The sequence below is a fragment of the Arachis ipaensis genome, chromosome B5 (genome assembly GCF_059453495.1).
Source record: "Arachis ipaensis isolate K30076 ecotype BB chromosome B5, ASM5945349v1, whole genome shotgun sequence".
NCBI classification, from domain to species: domain Eukaryota; kingdom Viridiplantae; phylum Streptophyta; class Magnoliopsida; order Fabales; family Fabaceae; genus Arachis; species Arachis ipaensis.
In genome coordinates, this window is record NC_142440.1 from 49662613 (window position 1) to 49675051 (window position 12439).

Here is a 12439-nt window from a genome sequence, read left to right on the forward strand (position 1 = left end):
GGTGAATTAAAAATTTATTAAAATGGTTACGTTGCAAGTATAGTTCTTAACTCACCGAAAATCTGCCTATCAATTTAGAAATGTGTCACAGAAAGTTTAAATTAAAATTACTAGGAGTTTTAAGTCCCAGGTCGTCTCCCAACGAGTTGCAGAAAAGTGTGCTGTTTTATTAATCAGATATTCCAAGAAGTTGAGCTAGGTAAATTGGAAATTAAATTGAGGAATTTTAAATAATATAAATAAAAGCCTTGACTGGAAATCGATTGGTTAGAATCTCTATCATTGATGGTGTGATTGTAAGATTAATTTATAATTAATGGTTGTTCTGTTTGGTTATCCCTTACTAGGTAAGGGAAAGTCAAACAAGTGGGAATGCCATATCTGTTCACAAGTTGCAACCCACTTAGTTCAAAGGGATTGGCATCGGTGACAGGATAGCAATCCAACATTTAACCCAATTACAAATTTTCTTTCAATCTTTCCAACTCAAGAGTTCCTTTTAATCAACTCCCCATCAAGTAAGTAAACTACTCACGCATTGTAAATAAAGAATCCATGGCATATGAAAGGGAATTAAAAGAAGACATGATTATTGGAATAGAAATTGAATTAAAAAGAAATAATCCTTGCATTAATTAATCATAAAAGTATCTGAATGACAAAATTGAACATAACAAAGAACATGGAAGATTAAAACCAAGTTAAGAGAACAAACTAGAATGATGATGTCTTGATGAGGAAATAACTCTTCTCAATGTTCCAATGCTAAGACCAATTGAAAATTAAAATCCTAAAAACTAGAGAGAAAAACCTAATAGAGTGAAAAACTAGATCTAAAACTACTGAATGAGTGTCTCCCCTTTGTTTCTGCATATTCCCTGACTCTAGTCTGTTGTTCCGGGTCGAAGACTGGGCCGAATTAAGGTCCAAAATCACCCCCAGCAGATTCTGCAGATCGCACAGGTCACGCGATCGCGTCGTCCATGTGGACGCGTCGCTTGCGCTTTTTCCTCTCAACGCGTTCGTGTCGTCCACGCTACCGCGTCGCTTGCGCTTTCTAATCCGCGCGGCCGCGCAGGCCATGCGGCCGCGTCACTGCGATTTGTGCTCCTTCGCGCGGTCGCATGAGCCATGCGACCGCATCACTTCTCGCTGGTTATCTCCTCAAATTCTTGTGTTCCTTCCATTTTTGCTAGCTTCCTCTCCAATCTCCATCTCATTCATGCCCTATAAAGCCTGAAACACTTGACACACAGATCACGGCATCGAATGGAATAAAGGAGAATTAAAAATAAATAATTAAAGTCTCTAGGAGGCAATTTTCAAACATGTACTGAATTTAGGAAGGAAATCTAAATGCATGCTAAATTGATGAATAAGTGGGTAAGGATCATGACAAAACCACACAATTAAGCACAATATAAACTATAAAATAGTGGTTTATCAGCTAGCAACTCCTTTTCAGTAGTGGTATAATTTCTTTGAGCATCATTGAGGACTTTGCTAGCATAGTATATCACATGAAATAAGTTATCTTTCCTCTGCCCTAACACTGCCCCAACTGCAAAATCAGATGCATCACACATCAATTCAAAGGGTAAGTTCCAATTAGGTGGGGAGATGATAGGGGCAGATGACAATCTTTCTTTCAAATGCTCGAATGCTCACATACATGTTTCATCGAAGATAAAGGGTGTATCTGATATAAGGAGATTGCTCAAGGGCTTAGCTATTTTTGAAAAATCTTTAATAAACCTTCTGTAAAAGCCAGCATGCCTTAAAAAACTTCTAATTGCCTTGACATCACTGGGTGGAGGAAGTTTTTCAATAAGTTCCACTTTAGCCCTGTCCACTTCAATGCCTTGGTTAGAAACCTTATGGCCAAGGACTATTCCTCCTGTCACCATAAAATGACATTTCTCCCAGTTCAAGACCAGATTGGTCTCTTGGCACCTTTTCAATACTAAGGCAAGGTGACTCAGGCAGCTAGTAAAGGAATCTCCGAATACCGAGAAATCATCCATAAAAACTTCAATGAATTTCTCTATCATATCTGAGAAGATAGAAAGCATGCAGCGTTGGAAAGTCGCAGGTCAATTACATAGCCCAAATGGCATGCGGCTGTAGGCAAACACTCCATATGGACAAGTAAATGAAGTTTTCGCTTGGTCTCTGGGATCAACCACTATTTGGTTATATCCTGAATAACCATCAAGAAAATAGTAATATGCGTGTCCTGCGAGTCTTTCCAACATCTGATCCATAAATGGGAGGGGGAAATGGTCCTTTTGTGTAGCCTCATTGAGTTTCCGATAGTCTATCCACATCCGCCATCCTGTGACGGTCCTTGTTGGAATTAGTTCGTTCTTCTCATTGGGAACTACAGTGATTCCTCCCTTTTTGGGCACGACATGCACGAGGCTGACCCAGGGGCTATCTGAGATCGGGTAGATTACTCCTCCCTGCCATAGCTTCATAACCTCTTTCTATATCTCTTCCTTCATGATTGGGTTCAGCCTTCTTTGAGATTGAATGGATGGTTTGGCATCATCTTCTAACAGTATCTTATGCATGCATATGGCTGAACTGATTCCCTTCAAGTCAGCAAGGGTCCATCCAATGGCATCCTTATGCTTCCGCAATACTTGTAGTAGTTCGTCCTCTTGATCTTGACTGAAGGATGAGTTTATGACGACCGGGTAGCTTTTATTATTTCCTAGGTATGCATATTTGAGAGTGGGTGGCAGTGCTTTGAGCTCAAGTTTGGGTGCCTCTATCTTTTCATTCTCTTCCTCTAGTGCACCTTGTATGCGAATCTCTGTTGTTGCAACCACTTCACTCGATGTAGACTCCTCCTCTATTAACCTTTCAGGATCTTCTTCTTCAAAACTCTCCTGCACTTCCTCTTCAAGTGAGTCCAACCTCATACATTCCCCCAATTGTTCTGGTGGGTAACTCATGGCCTTGAACACATTGAATGTCATCTTTTTATTGTGCACTCTCAGGGTGAGATCACCTTTTTGGACATCAATGACAGCTCCAGCAGTGGCCAAGAATGGCCTTCCCAAGATGATAGAGGTCTTGGCTTCCTCCTGCATGTCCAGCACTACAAAATTTTTCGGGATGAAGTCTCCCACTTTCACCAGCAAATCCTCTACTACGCCATGAGGGAATTTGAACGATCGGTCTGCCAATTGTAAGGGCATTTTTGTTGGTTTAGCCTCCTTGATCTTCATCTTCCTCATCATAGCTACTGACATTAAATTGATGCTGACTCCTAAGTCACAAAGAGTTTTCTCCATCGTGATTTTCCCTATAATACAAGGGATCTGAAAACTCCCGGGATCCTTCAATTTCTGGGGCAGTTTGTGCTGAATGATAGCACTACATTCTTCGGTTAGTATCATAGTCTCGTTGTTCTTCCAGCTTCTCTTCTTAGTCATTAGCTCCTTTAAAATCTTGGCGTATAGTGGCATTTGTTCTATTGCTTCAGCAAAGGGTATGTTGATTTGTAGTTTCTTGAAGATTTCCAAAAATCTCAAAAACTGGTTGTCATCCCCCTTTTTCTTCAATTACTGAGGGTGTGGAACTCTTGGGACGTCCAGCTTCGGCATCCCTTCTTCTTTTTGCAAACTCGAAGTGGAAGCTTGAGCTCCATTTTGCTTTTCTCCCTTTTTATTTGAGCCCTCTTCTTGTGGTTTCTGGGAGAATTCCTTCAGTTCCTTCCCACTCCTAAGGGTAATAGCTTGACACTCCTCCCTTTTGTGTGAGTCAGTATCACTGCGAAGGTTGTGGCTGGAAATCTGCTTGAATAGGTAGCCAATTTGTGTCTCAAGTTTCTTGATGGCAGTATCTTGATTCTGCATATTGGACTGCACTTCCTCTCGGAATGCTTTACTGTCTTGGATCTCTTGGCATATGCCTTCAAGTAAGTTTTCAATCCTTGAGAGTCTGTCATTAGATGATGGTAGATTGGGATCAGAGGTAGAAGGATGAGGAGTGTTATTTTGGTTTTGATATGGATGTGGAGAGGTGTTGTTATGGTGGTGTTGATATGTTCTCTGTGTGAATTATTGGTGAGCTGTATTGTTGTTGGGGTTGTGACGTCTCTGATCTTGGCTTTGATCTTGTTGATTCCCCCACCCAAAGTTTGGGTGATTCCTCCAACCAGGGTTGTAGGTCTTGGAGTATGGGTCATGATTTTGTCTAGGTGAATTCCCAATGTAGTTGGCTTGCTCCTGCTCACTCTCTGCCTCTGTATTCACTCCCTCTTGGGTTGTTGATGAGGTGGTGATTGCTGCTACTTAGTTCCTCTCCATCTTCTTGGTGAGGTCAGCTAATTGCTTGGTAATGAGCTTGTTTTGGGCCAGCAGAGCATCTACATTGTTTAGCTCCATCACTCCTCTAGTGTTCCCTCTTTCGGAGGCATAGAAGTAGTCATTCTTTGCTACAGTTTTAATGACATCTATGGCCTCCTTAACGGTCTTCTTCTTGTTCAAAGATCCCCCAGATGAGTGGTCTACTGCTTTCTTTGATTCATAAGAAAGGCCTTCATAGAAAATGTGTAGCTGCACCCATTCATGAACATATCTAGTGGACACCTCCTTGTTAGGTCCTTAAACCTCTCCCATGCTTCATATAGAGTCTCACCATTCTGCTGCCTAAAAGTTTGAACCTCAGCTCTTAGCCTGTTGATTCTTTGAGGAGGATAGAATCTGGCTAAAAATTTGTTCACCACATCTTCCTAGGTTGTCAAACTCTCCTTAGGGAAGGATTTCAGCCATTTAGATGCCTTATCCTTGAGCGAGAAAGGGAACAAAAGTAGTCTATAGGTGTCAGGATGAACACCATTAGACTTCACAGTATCGCATATCCTCAGGAAGGTGGTTAGATGTTGATTGGGGTCTTCTTGGACACCTTCTCCGAATGAACAGTTGTTCTGAACAAGGGTGATGAGCTGTGGTTTTAGTTCAAAGTTGTTGGCATGTATGGTTGGATTTTGAATGCTACTCCCACAGCTTCCTGGGTTTAGGTTGATGTAGGAGCCTAGAACTCTTCTCTCTTGCCCAGCATGATTTGCTAGACCTTCTCTGCCATGGTTGTGAGCCTCTTCTTCATGAATGTTCTCCATATTCTCCTCCATGTCTAGTTCAAAGTACTCTTCCTCTTCCTCAGCACACACTACTCTTTTTCCTCTTGCTTCCCTCCTTAATCTAAGGAAGGTCCTCTCAGGTTCAGAATCAAAGGAAGTTGAAGCCCCGCTTCTCCTCCCTGTCATACAACCAACAAGGTACAAGCAAGGAAAATAGATGCAGAAAGTATTCTGTTAGAATTACTGTTAGTGTGAGTGATGCAATATATCAAACAGTTAGTGGGTTAGTGAGCTGAATTGTAAATAACTAAAAAAAATAAACGAAAAAGTAGGGGGAAGGGAAGAAATTAACTAAAACTGAAAGCGAATGAACTCAACAAAAATTTAAATCAAACAAAAGAAAAATGCTCAATCTAGTTATTCTCCAATTTAATCATTGTTGATTCAAAATCAATCCCCGGCAACGGCGCCATAAACTTGATACGCACAAAACTTGTCTCTCAACAAATTTTCTTCGGCAAGTGTACCGAATTTGTCGTCAAGTAAAAACTCACAATAGAGTGAGGTCGAATCCGCAGAGATTGATTGATCAAGCAACTTTAATTAGAGGAATGTTCTAGTTGAGCGAACCAAAATTTGATTTGAGATTTGTAGAAAATTAAATAGCGGGAAAGTGAATAGCAGAAACAGTAAATGCTAGAAATAAAGAGCTGAATGTAAATGGTGGAAAGTAAATTGCAGAATCTTAAACGGGAATGGGGTAATTGCTCATAAAAGTAAATGGCAGAAATTAAAGAGAGTGGGTAAGATCAGAAATGGGGAGTTCATTGGGCTCAGGAGATGTTGCATTCTCCAGATCAAGTTCATTTTCATCTCTTCCTCAATCAATGCATTCATTGATCTCCTTGGCAATCTTAAGTGATCGAATTCTAATTTCTTGGTAATTCAATCTCTCAAATCTTGATCAATAGCCAATTCCTTGGTCAATTGCTCATGAGAAGAGATGAAGTATGATCACTGATTATACCACATGCATTTTCCAAATCAAGTGTTGGTAGGATTATAGTCACATATCCATCCAAACCCAATTTGGTCCAGCATGAGAAAGCATTTCTAGCATGATCTCTTCATTCCTCTTTCAAGGTTCAGAAGAGCTCCAAGTATGAATAGCTTCTTTTCCAAGATAACTACCCAATTGGATGAAGATCGAAAGCTTTCTAGTAAAATCAAGAGAAAAGATAGAAGAAGGAGAATGAAACTAATATTGATCCATCAAATTACAACAGAGCTCTCTAACCCAATGAAAGGGGTTTAGTTATTCATAGCTCTGGAAAATAAAAACCAAGATGGAGAATACATGATGAAAGTAAAATTAGAAGCGCAGAGAAAGTAAAATACAGAGAGTAGTTCTATGCCAAAGGCTCCCTAAAGTTTCCAACTCCCCAACTAATTCAACGCTACTCCTATATATTCTACTCTTCTCATCTTCTAGTTGGATCTTCAAGTCTTGGGTATGGGCCTCTGAATCTTGAGTTTGAAGCAGTTATCCTTTTCATTGGGCTTAGCTTTGCTTGCAGAGAGAAAAGGTGAAGTAGGCAGGGACTTTGACTCAGGACGTTAGTGGTGTCAACGTTAAGTGAAAGTGTCGGTTCGAGAACGTTAGTGACAATCACCTTTTTCACTAACGTTCCTAACCCAAATATGATCACGTTGACTTCAACGTTAGTGGCACTAACGTGACCACTAATGTTGCCTCTTGGTCCTTCGCACACGTTATTGGGACTTACTTTTCCCAATAACGTGGAGAGTTCTCCCTTGTCCCTACGTTAGAGTCTACATTAACTAGGTTAACGTGGCTTCTATCGTAGCAGTGCCAATTCTTCGAGAACGTTAGTGACACTTACCTTTGTCACTAACGTTCCGATGTGCCCCTTTCCCACGTTAGAGTCCACGTTAACTAGGTTAACATGGCTTCTAACGTAGTAATGCTAGCCATCCCCAACGTTAGTGACAAAGGTGAGTGTCACTAACGTTGGCTCATCATCTCTTTATCCACGTTAGCTTCCATGTTAACTAAGTTAACGTGGAAGTTAACGTTGCTCATGGTGGCTCTTGGTGGTTCACCCCAACGTTAGTGACAAAGGTAAGTGTCACTAACGTTGGCTATCAATTTCTCTCTCCACCTTAGCTTCCACGTTAACTAAGTTAACGTGGGAGTTAACATGGCTTATGGAGGCTTGGTCAACATTAGTGACAAAGGTGAATGTCACTAACGTTGGCTTCTCTTTTGCTTCTTAACGTTAGAGTTCACATTAACTAAGTTAACGTGGCAACTAACGTGGCCAATTATGAGCTTGGTCCAACGTTAGTGACAAAAGAGAGTGTCACTAATGTTGGCCATGTTGTCTTCTTCCACGTTAGAGTTCACGTTAACTTAGTTAACGTGACTCTTAATGTGAGCTTATGATGGCTTCGAGGGCGTTTGATGGTATTTTTGTGGAAAACTGAATTTCCCCAAAACACCTAAAACTAACCGGCAAGTGTACCGGGTCGTATCAAGTAGTAAAACTCACTTTGAGTGAGGTCGATCCCACAGAGATTGATGGATCAAGCAACTTTAGAGGGTGATTAGTTTAGTCAAGCTAACATTGAGTGAAATTGGGTGAGACTTGAAGCAGCAGAATGTAAATGACAAGGAATTATAAATTGCAGAAAGTAAGTGTGCAGAAATTATAAAGTGCAGTAAGTAAAATTGGACAGAAACTTAAAGAGCAAGAAATGTAAATTGCAAGAATCTTAAATGACAAGAAATGTAAATTGCATGAAATATAAAGGGGGTTGGGTACAGAATATTTAAAGAGAGCAACAGATCAAATTCAGAACAATTACAGTAAAGGTAAATGTGCAGGAAAGTAAATTGAGAGTTGCAGCAAATCTAGACAGAAAGGGAAAATTTCAGTGAAGGATCAAAACAGAAAAGCAGTGCTTAATTTGCAGCAATTTAAAAGTGGTTCAAGATCTCAGGAGTGGAAGAGACTAGAAAACAAGTCTAGATCTCAAATCCTTCCTTGATCCAACAAGAACAATTGCAAAATGAAAATGGAAGAGTAAATTGCAGAAGAAGAACAAGAGAAGTTACAGATGGAGAATGAAAATAGAATTCCTTCCAATCTCAATCCAAAATTTCAAAACAGAGAAGAAAACTAAGAAAGAAAGCAAAATGAAAACTAAAGAGTGCACAACTCCCTATTGGAGCTAGCCTCGTTTCTAATCGAGCTCTCTAATGAGATGGAATTGATGCCTTTATATAGGCTTTACAAAGTAAAAAATGAAATTGAAATGAAAAACAAATTAAATGAAAATCCTAATTCTAGCTTGTTCTTGTGCCTTTGAGTGATGGTGTGGGCTTTGCTTGCTTTGGATCTGAGGAGAAATGGGTTTGGTTGGCCTTGATTCAATTTGGAGAAGAATTGAATTTAAATGGAATTTTTATTCAATTTTTGGTCCATGGGTGTTGCTCCCAGGGGAAAGCTCAGTTGGAAAACCCAACTTAGCTTTCAAGTTGTGCTGTCCGTGTCATTTGATGCGCGTCCAGCCTTGGTTGTGTGCCAAAATTGTGCACACAAGGCTTTGCTCCTTGGCGTGCCAAAATGTGAAGAGTGTGGAGGGAGTAGTGCTCAGTTGGGAAAACCAACTGAGCTCCCCTTGTGGCGCCTTGCTTTTGTCTTCAAGGTCCCAAGTTCAACTCTTGGTGGAGGAAGTTTTGTGAGCCTTTTCCTTGAATTTTTTTGAGTGGGAGCCCGATAAAGCTAAGTTGGAAAAGTGAACTGAGCACTATTTTGCTCTTGCCTTGCTTTCCTTGTGTCTCCCCCTTCGAGCCTTGGTGAAGCCACTTTGGTTTATTTTTGCTTGTTTTTGGTCCTTAAAGATGCCTTTCACTAGTGCCTCAATTTCATGCTAAATATAGACTATTATACATCGTTGGAAAGCTCTGAATGTCAGCTTTCCAACGCAACTAGAAGCACATCATTGGACGTCTGTAGCTCAAGTTATAGCCATTTGAAAGAGGCATGGTCATGCTGTAAACGCCCAAGTTTTAACTTAGCGAAAATTCTTGCTTCCAAGCTATGTTTTTCACAATAAAGCTAAGTTCACTTAGTGAACTGAGCTTTGTGAGTGCTGATTGCAAATCTCCTTTATTTGGTCATGGGCCACGCTTTTAAAAGCGTGGCCTAAGGCTCCAAAGTGTGCTCCAACTTCAAAGTGTGCCCCAAAACTCTTTTTTTCTTCTTTTTAGTTTATTTTGTGCTTTTTGCTTCTTTTTCTTTTTATTTCCTACAAAATTTTTCAAATCAAAAGATCAAAGAAATATAACATTTAAGCACAAAAGCATTCAATATTTAAGCACAAATCATCAATTTCTTGTATGAAAAAGCAAAGAAAAACATGACATGTTGACATGTCATCACAACACCAAACTTAAACCTTGCTTGTCCCCAAGCAAGAAAAGAATCATGCAATAAAGTGTGACAATTCAAGGTGAGAAGAATAGCAAGTTAATGTTCATGGCAAGCTAGTTTTCTATGCATGCTACAATCTCAAAAGAAATATAAATGATTGATGCTTCTATCTAGCTCAATTTATGAAATCTTTTCCTTATAATTCTTCCTTGAAACAAGCTTTTGATTTTCTTATTAGCTTCTCCTTTTAGGTGCTTTGCCCCATGAGTTAATAACAAAGCTACGATTCTAAATGCTTTGTTTTCAAGTATTACCACTTGATACATAAGCACCACAAGTATTTGAATTAGAGGACTTCATTAAGCTCATTTTTCTTTTCTTTTCTTGACTCTCTAATCATTGATGCTCAGAACCTTGAGCTTTGAGGGAGTGCTTTTGCACTTGAGCCTAGCCTTGACTTCTAAGTGTTTTTTTTTCAAGCATTTGGCTTGATACATAAACACCACAAGTACTTAACAAATAAATTGCCATTGGTACTCAGAGCCTTCAGCTTTCTCATTCTTTCCCTTTTTCTTTTCTTGCTTTAATTGTATTTGCTTCTTCAAGGTTTTCATGATTTTCAAAAGATTTCACAAAATGTCCTAGATGAAAACTTCAATTAAATAAAATCCAATGCAATTAGGCAACAATCAAACATACTAGCTTTCCAATACTTTTATGCACATGCTAAATTCTTCTTTAATTCCTTGTTTGTTTATGATTATGATACTTTATTGCTTTTGAATTCACAAAACTCAAGTTGGTAATCATAATGACACAGCACCATGTTGCAATTTAGAAATCAAACTATGCCTTTTCATACACACATGCATACAGAGAAGGTAAAGACAATCATGCAGTTTATAGTGCTTGAAACAAATGAGAGGAAAAGGAACTTTACAACCTTGTAGTTCATCTTCTCTATTGTTGTCATTTTCCTCTCATTCTTCCCTTTCCCTTGCCAAACTCAGAATGCTTGCTCATCCTCAAGCAACAATTAGAACAATGGCTATGGGGCTAAGATGGATCATGAATGTCTTACACAATGAATTATTAGTAGCACATGTGTTTTAAGCAAGCAAAATTAAAGATAATAATCAAGGCACAAGAAACAGAGACATTGTGATTGCAAACTTAAGAAGGTGAGCACAATACATTGCATAAAAGATAAGTGGCACACCAAACTTAGTGTGACACTTTCACTTGGAATCAATGCAAGTATCCAGTAAAGATTTGAAGCAATTTGTGTTGCATAGCAACACCAAACTTAGAATACAATCCTATGTCCATTTATTTGAATTAAAACTAAGCAAGTGAAACTGTTATTTGTTAAGTACAATCACCAAGCCAAGAATATGTCATGAATAAAACTCTCTCGGTAATGTATTAACAAACACAGTGAATAAGTAAACTAAAATGAAAGCATTAAAAACAAAGAATTAACAAAAGTAAACAGAATAACAAAATATCAAACCAAAAGAAAATTAACACTGCAAAGACATTATGGTTATGCAGACAAGTGGTGTTGCTGAATGATTTGCATAGAAAAATAGGTGGCACACCAAACTTAGAATCTTGGTGTGTCACTTTCATTTTTGATTTGATGCAATCATCCAAAAAGATTGAAAACAATTTGTTGCAAGGCAACACCAAAGTTAGAATGTAACCATATGCCAATTTATTGAATTTGAACAAAGCAAGGAGAAAAAAATGTACCTACTGTCTACCTGTTCTTTACTTTCTTCCTCTTCTTCCAATTTGTTAAGAGAAATGACTTCAAAGGAGGAGAAGTTTCAGCTACTGTCCCTTGCCTTGGCCTTTCCTCAGCAAGCTTCCTTTTGCAAATGGCTTGATTGATCTTGCTTGCTGGATCAGGGACAGGGTTGGTGCTCTTGTTAGTTGCCTTCACTTCTTTGAATCCAAGTCTTGGTTGCTGTGTGATTATTGGAGTTTTGTATTCATCCAGAGCCTTTTGAACTGGTGGTTCCATGAACTCCTCCTTCATGTACTTCTCTGCCTCACTTGAGTTCGGAATGACTTCCTCACTTTCTTGCTCCTCCACTTCCTCTTTTACACTCAACATTTGTTTTAATAGCTCTTTCATGGAGGAGGTTTGTTGATCTTCCCAACATTTCTTCATCTCCTTTTCATATCTTTTAATCTCAGATTCAATTGTTGAGACTTTTTGGTCCAGGTGGGTTTGAGGAGGTTGTGAGTGTTCAGGTTCTTTTGTCACCTCAAGTGTAGTTTCATTTTCAACTATTTCCACCATCTCTTCCTTTTTCACTAAAAATTCACTTGACTCAGTAGCCTCTTCCTCTTGTTTTTCCTCCTTTTTCATTGCACTCACCAACTGAGCTAGTTGCACTTCCATGTTTTTGAGGGACGTTTCTTGTTCTTCCCAGTACTTCTTTGTCTCCTCCGTAAATCTTTTGAGCATGGACTCAAGTTTTGAGAGTCTTTGGCTATTGGAAGTTTGTTTTGGTTGTGAGTCTTTGGCTATTGGACAATCTCTCATGTGACTTGACTGCTCAGAATTTGCAGTTTCTTGGTAATACTCCCAGCCACCATTAGAATCATGACTTGCATCATTTTGTGGTGGTGGGAAGTATCCCATATGATTCTCTTGCTCATCTTGTGTCTCTGAAGCAAATCTCCATGAATTGGAGTGCTCAGAATGTGTATTCTCTTGGTGATATTCCCAGCCACCATTAGAGATTGGTGATGGTGGGTAATATCCCATAAAACATGTTTGATCATAAGATGAGTTGAACTCCATTTGAGTTTTGTAAAACACAACACCAAGAAAAATTGAAATTCATATCTCAGAGATGAATTTCTTAGTGAG

General features: G+C 39.2%; 1 non-coding gene across 1 annotated transcript; it reads left to right on the forward strand.

The window, feature by feature from the left end:
- The first annotated feature begins 4583 nt into the window (after positions 1-4583).
- On the forward strand, positions 4584-4690 carry LOC148564127 (small nucleolar RNA R71). Its single transcript, XR_015885298.1, has one exon. It is a non-coding gene; the product is annotated as a small nucleolar RNA R71 (small nucleolar RNA).
- Positions 4691-12439: the final 7749 nt, after the last annotated feature.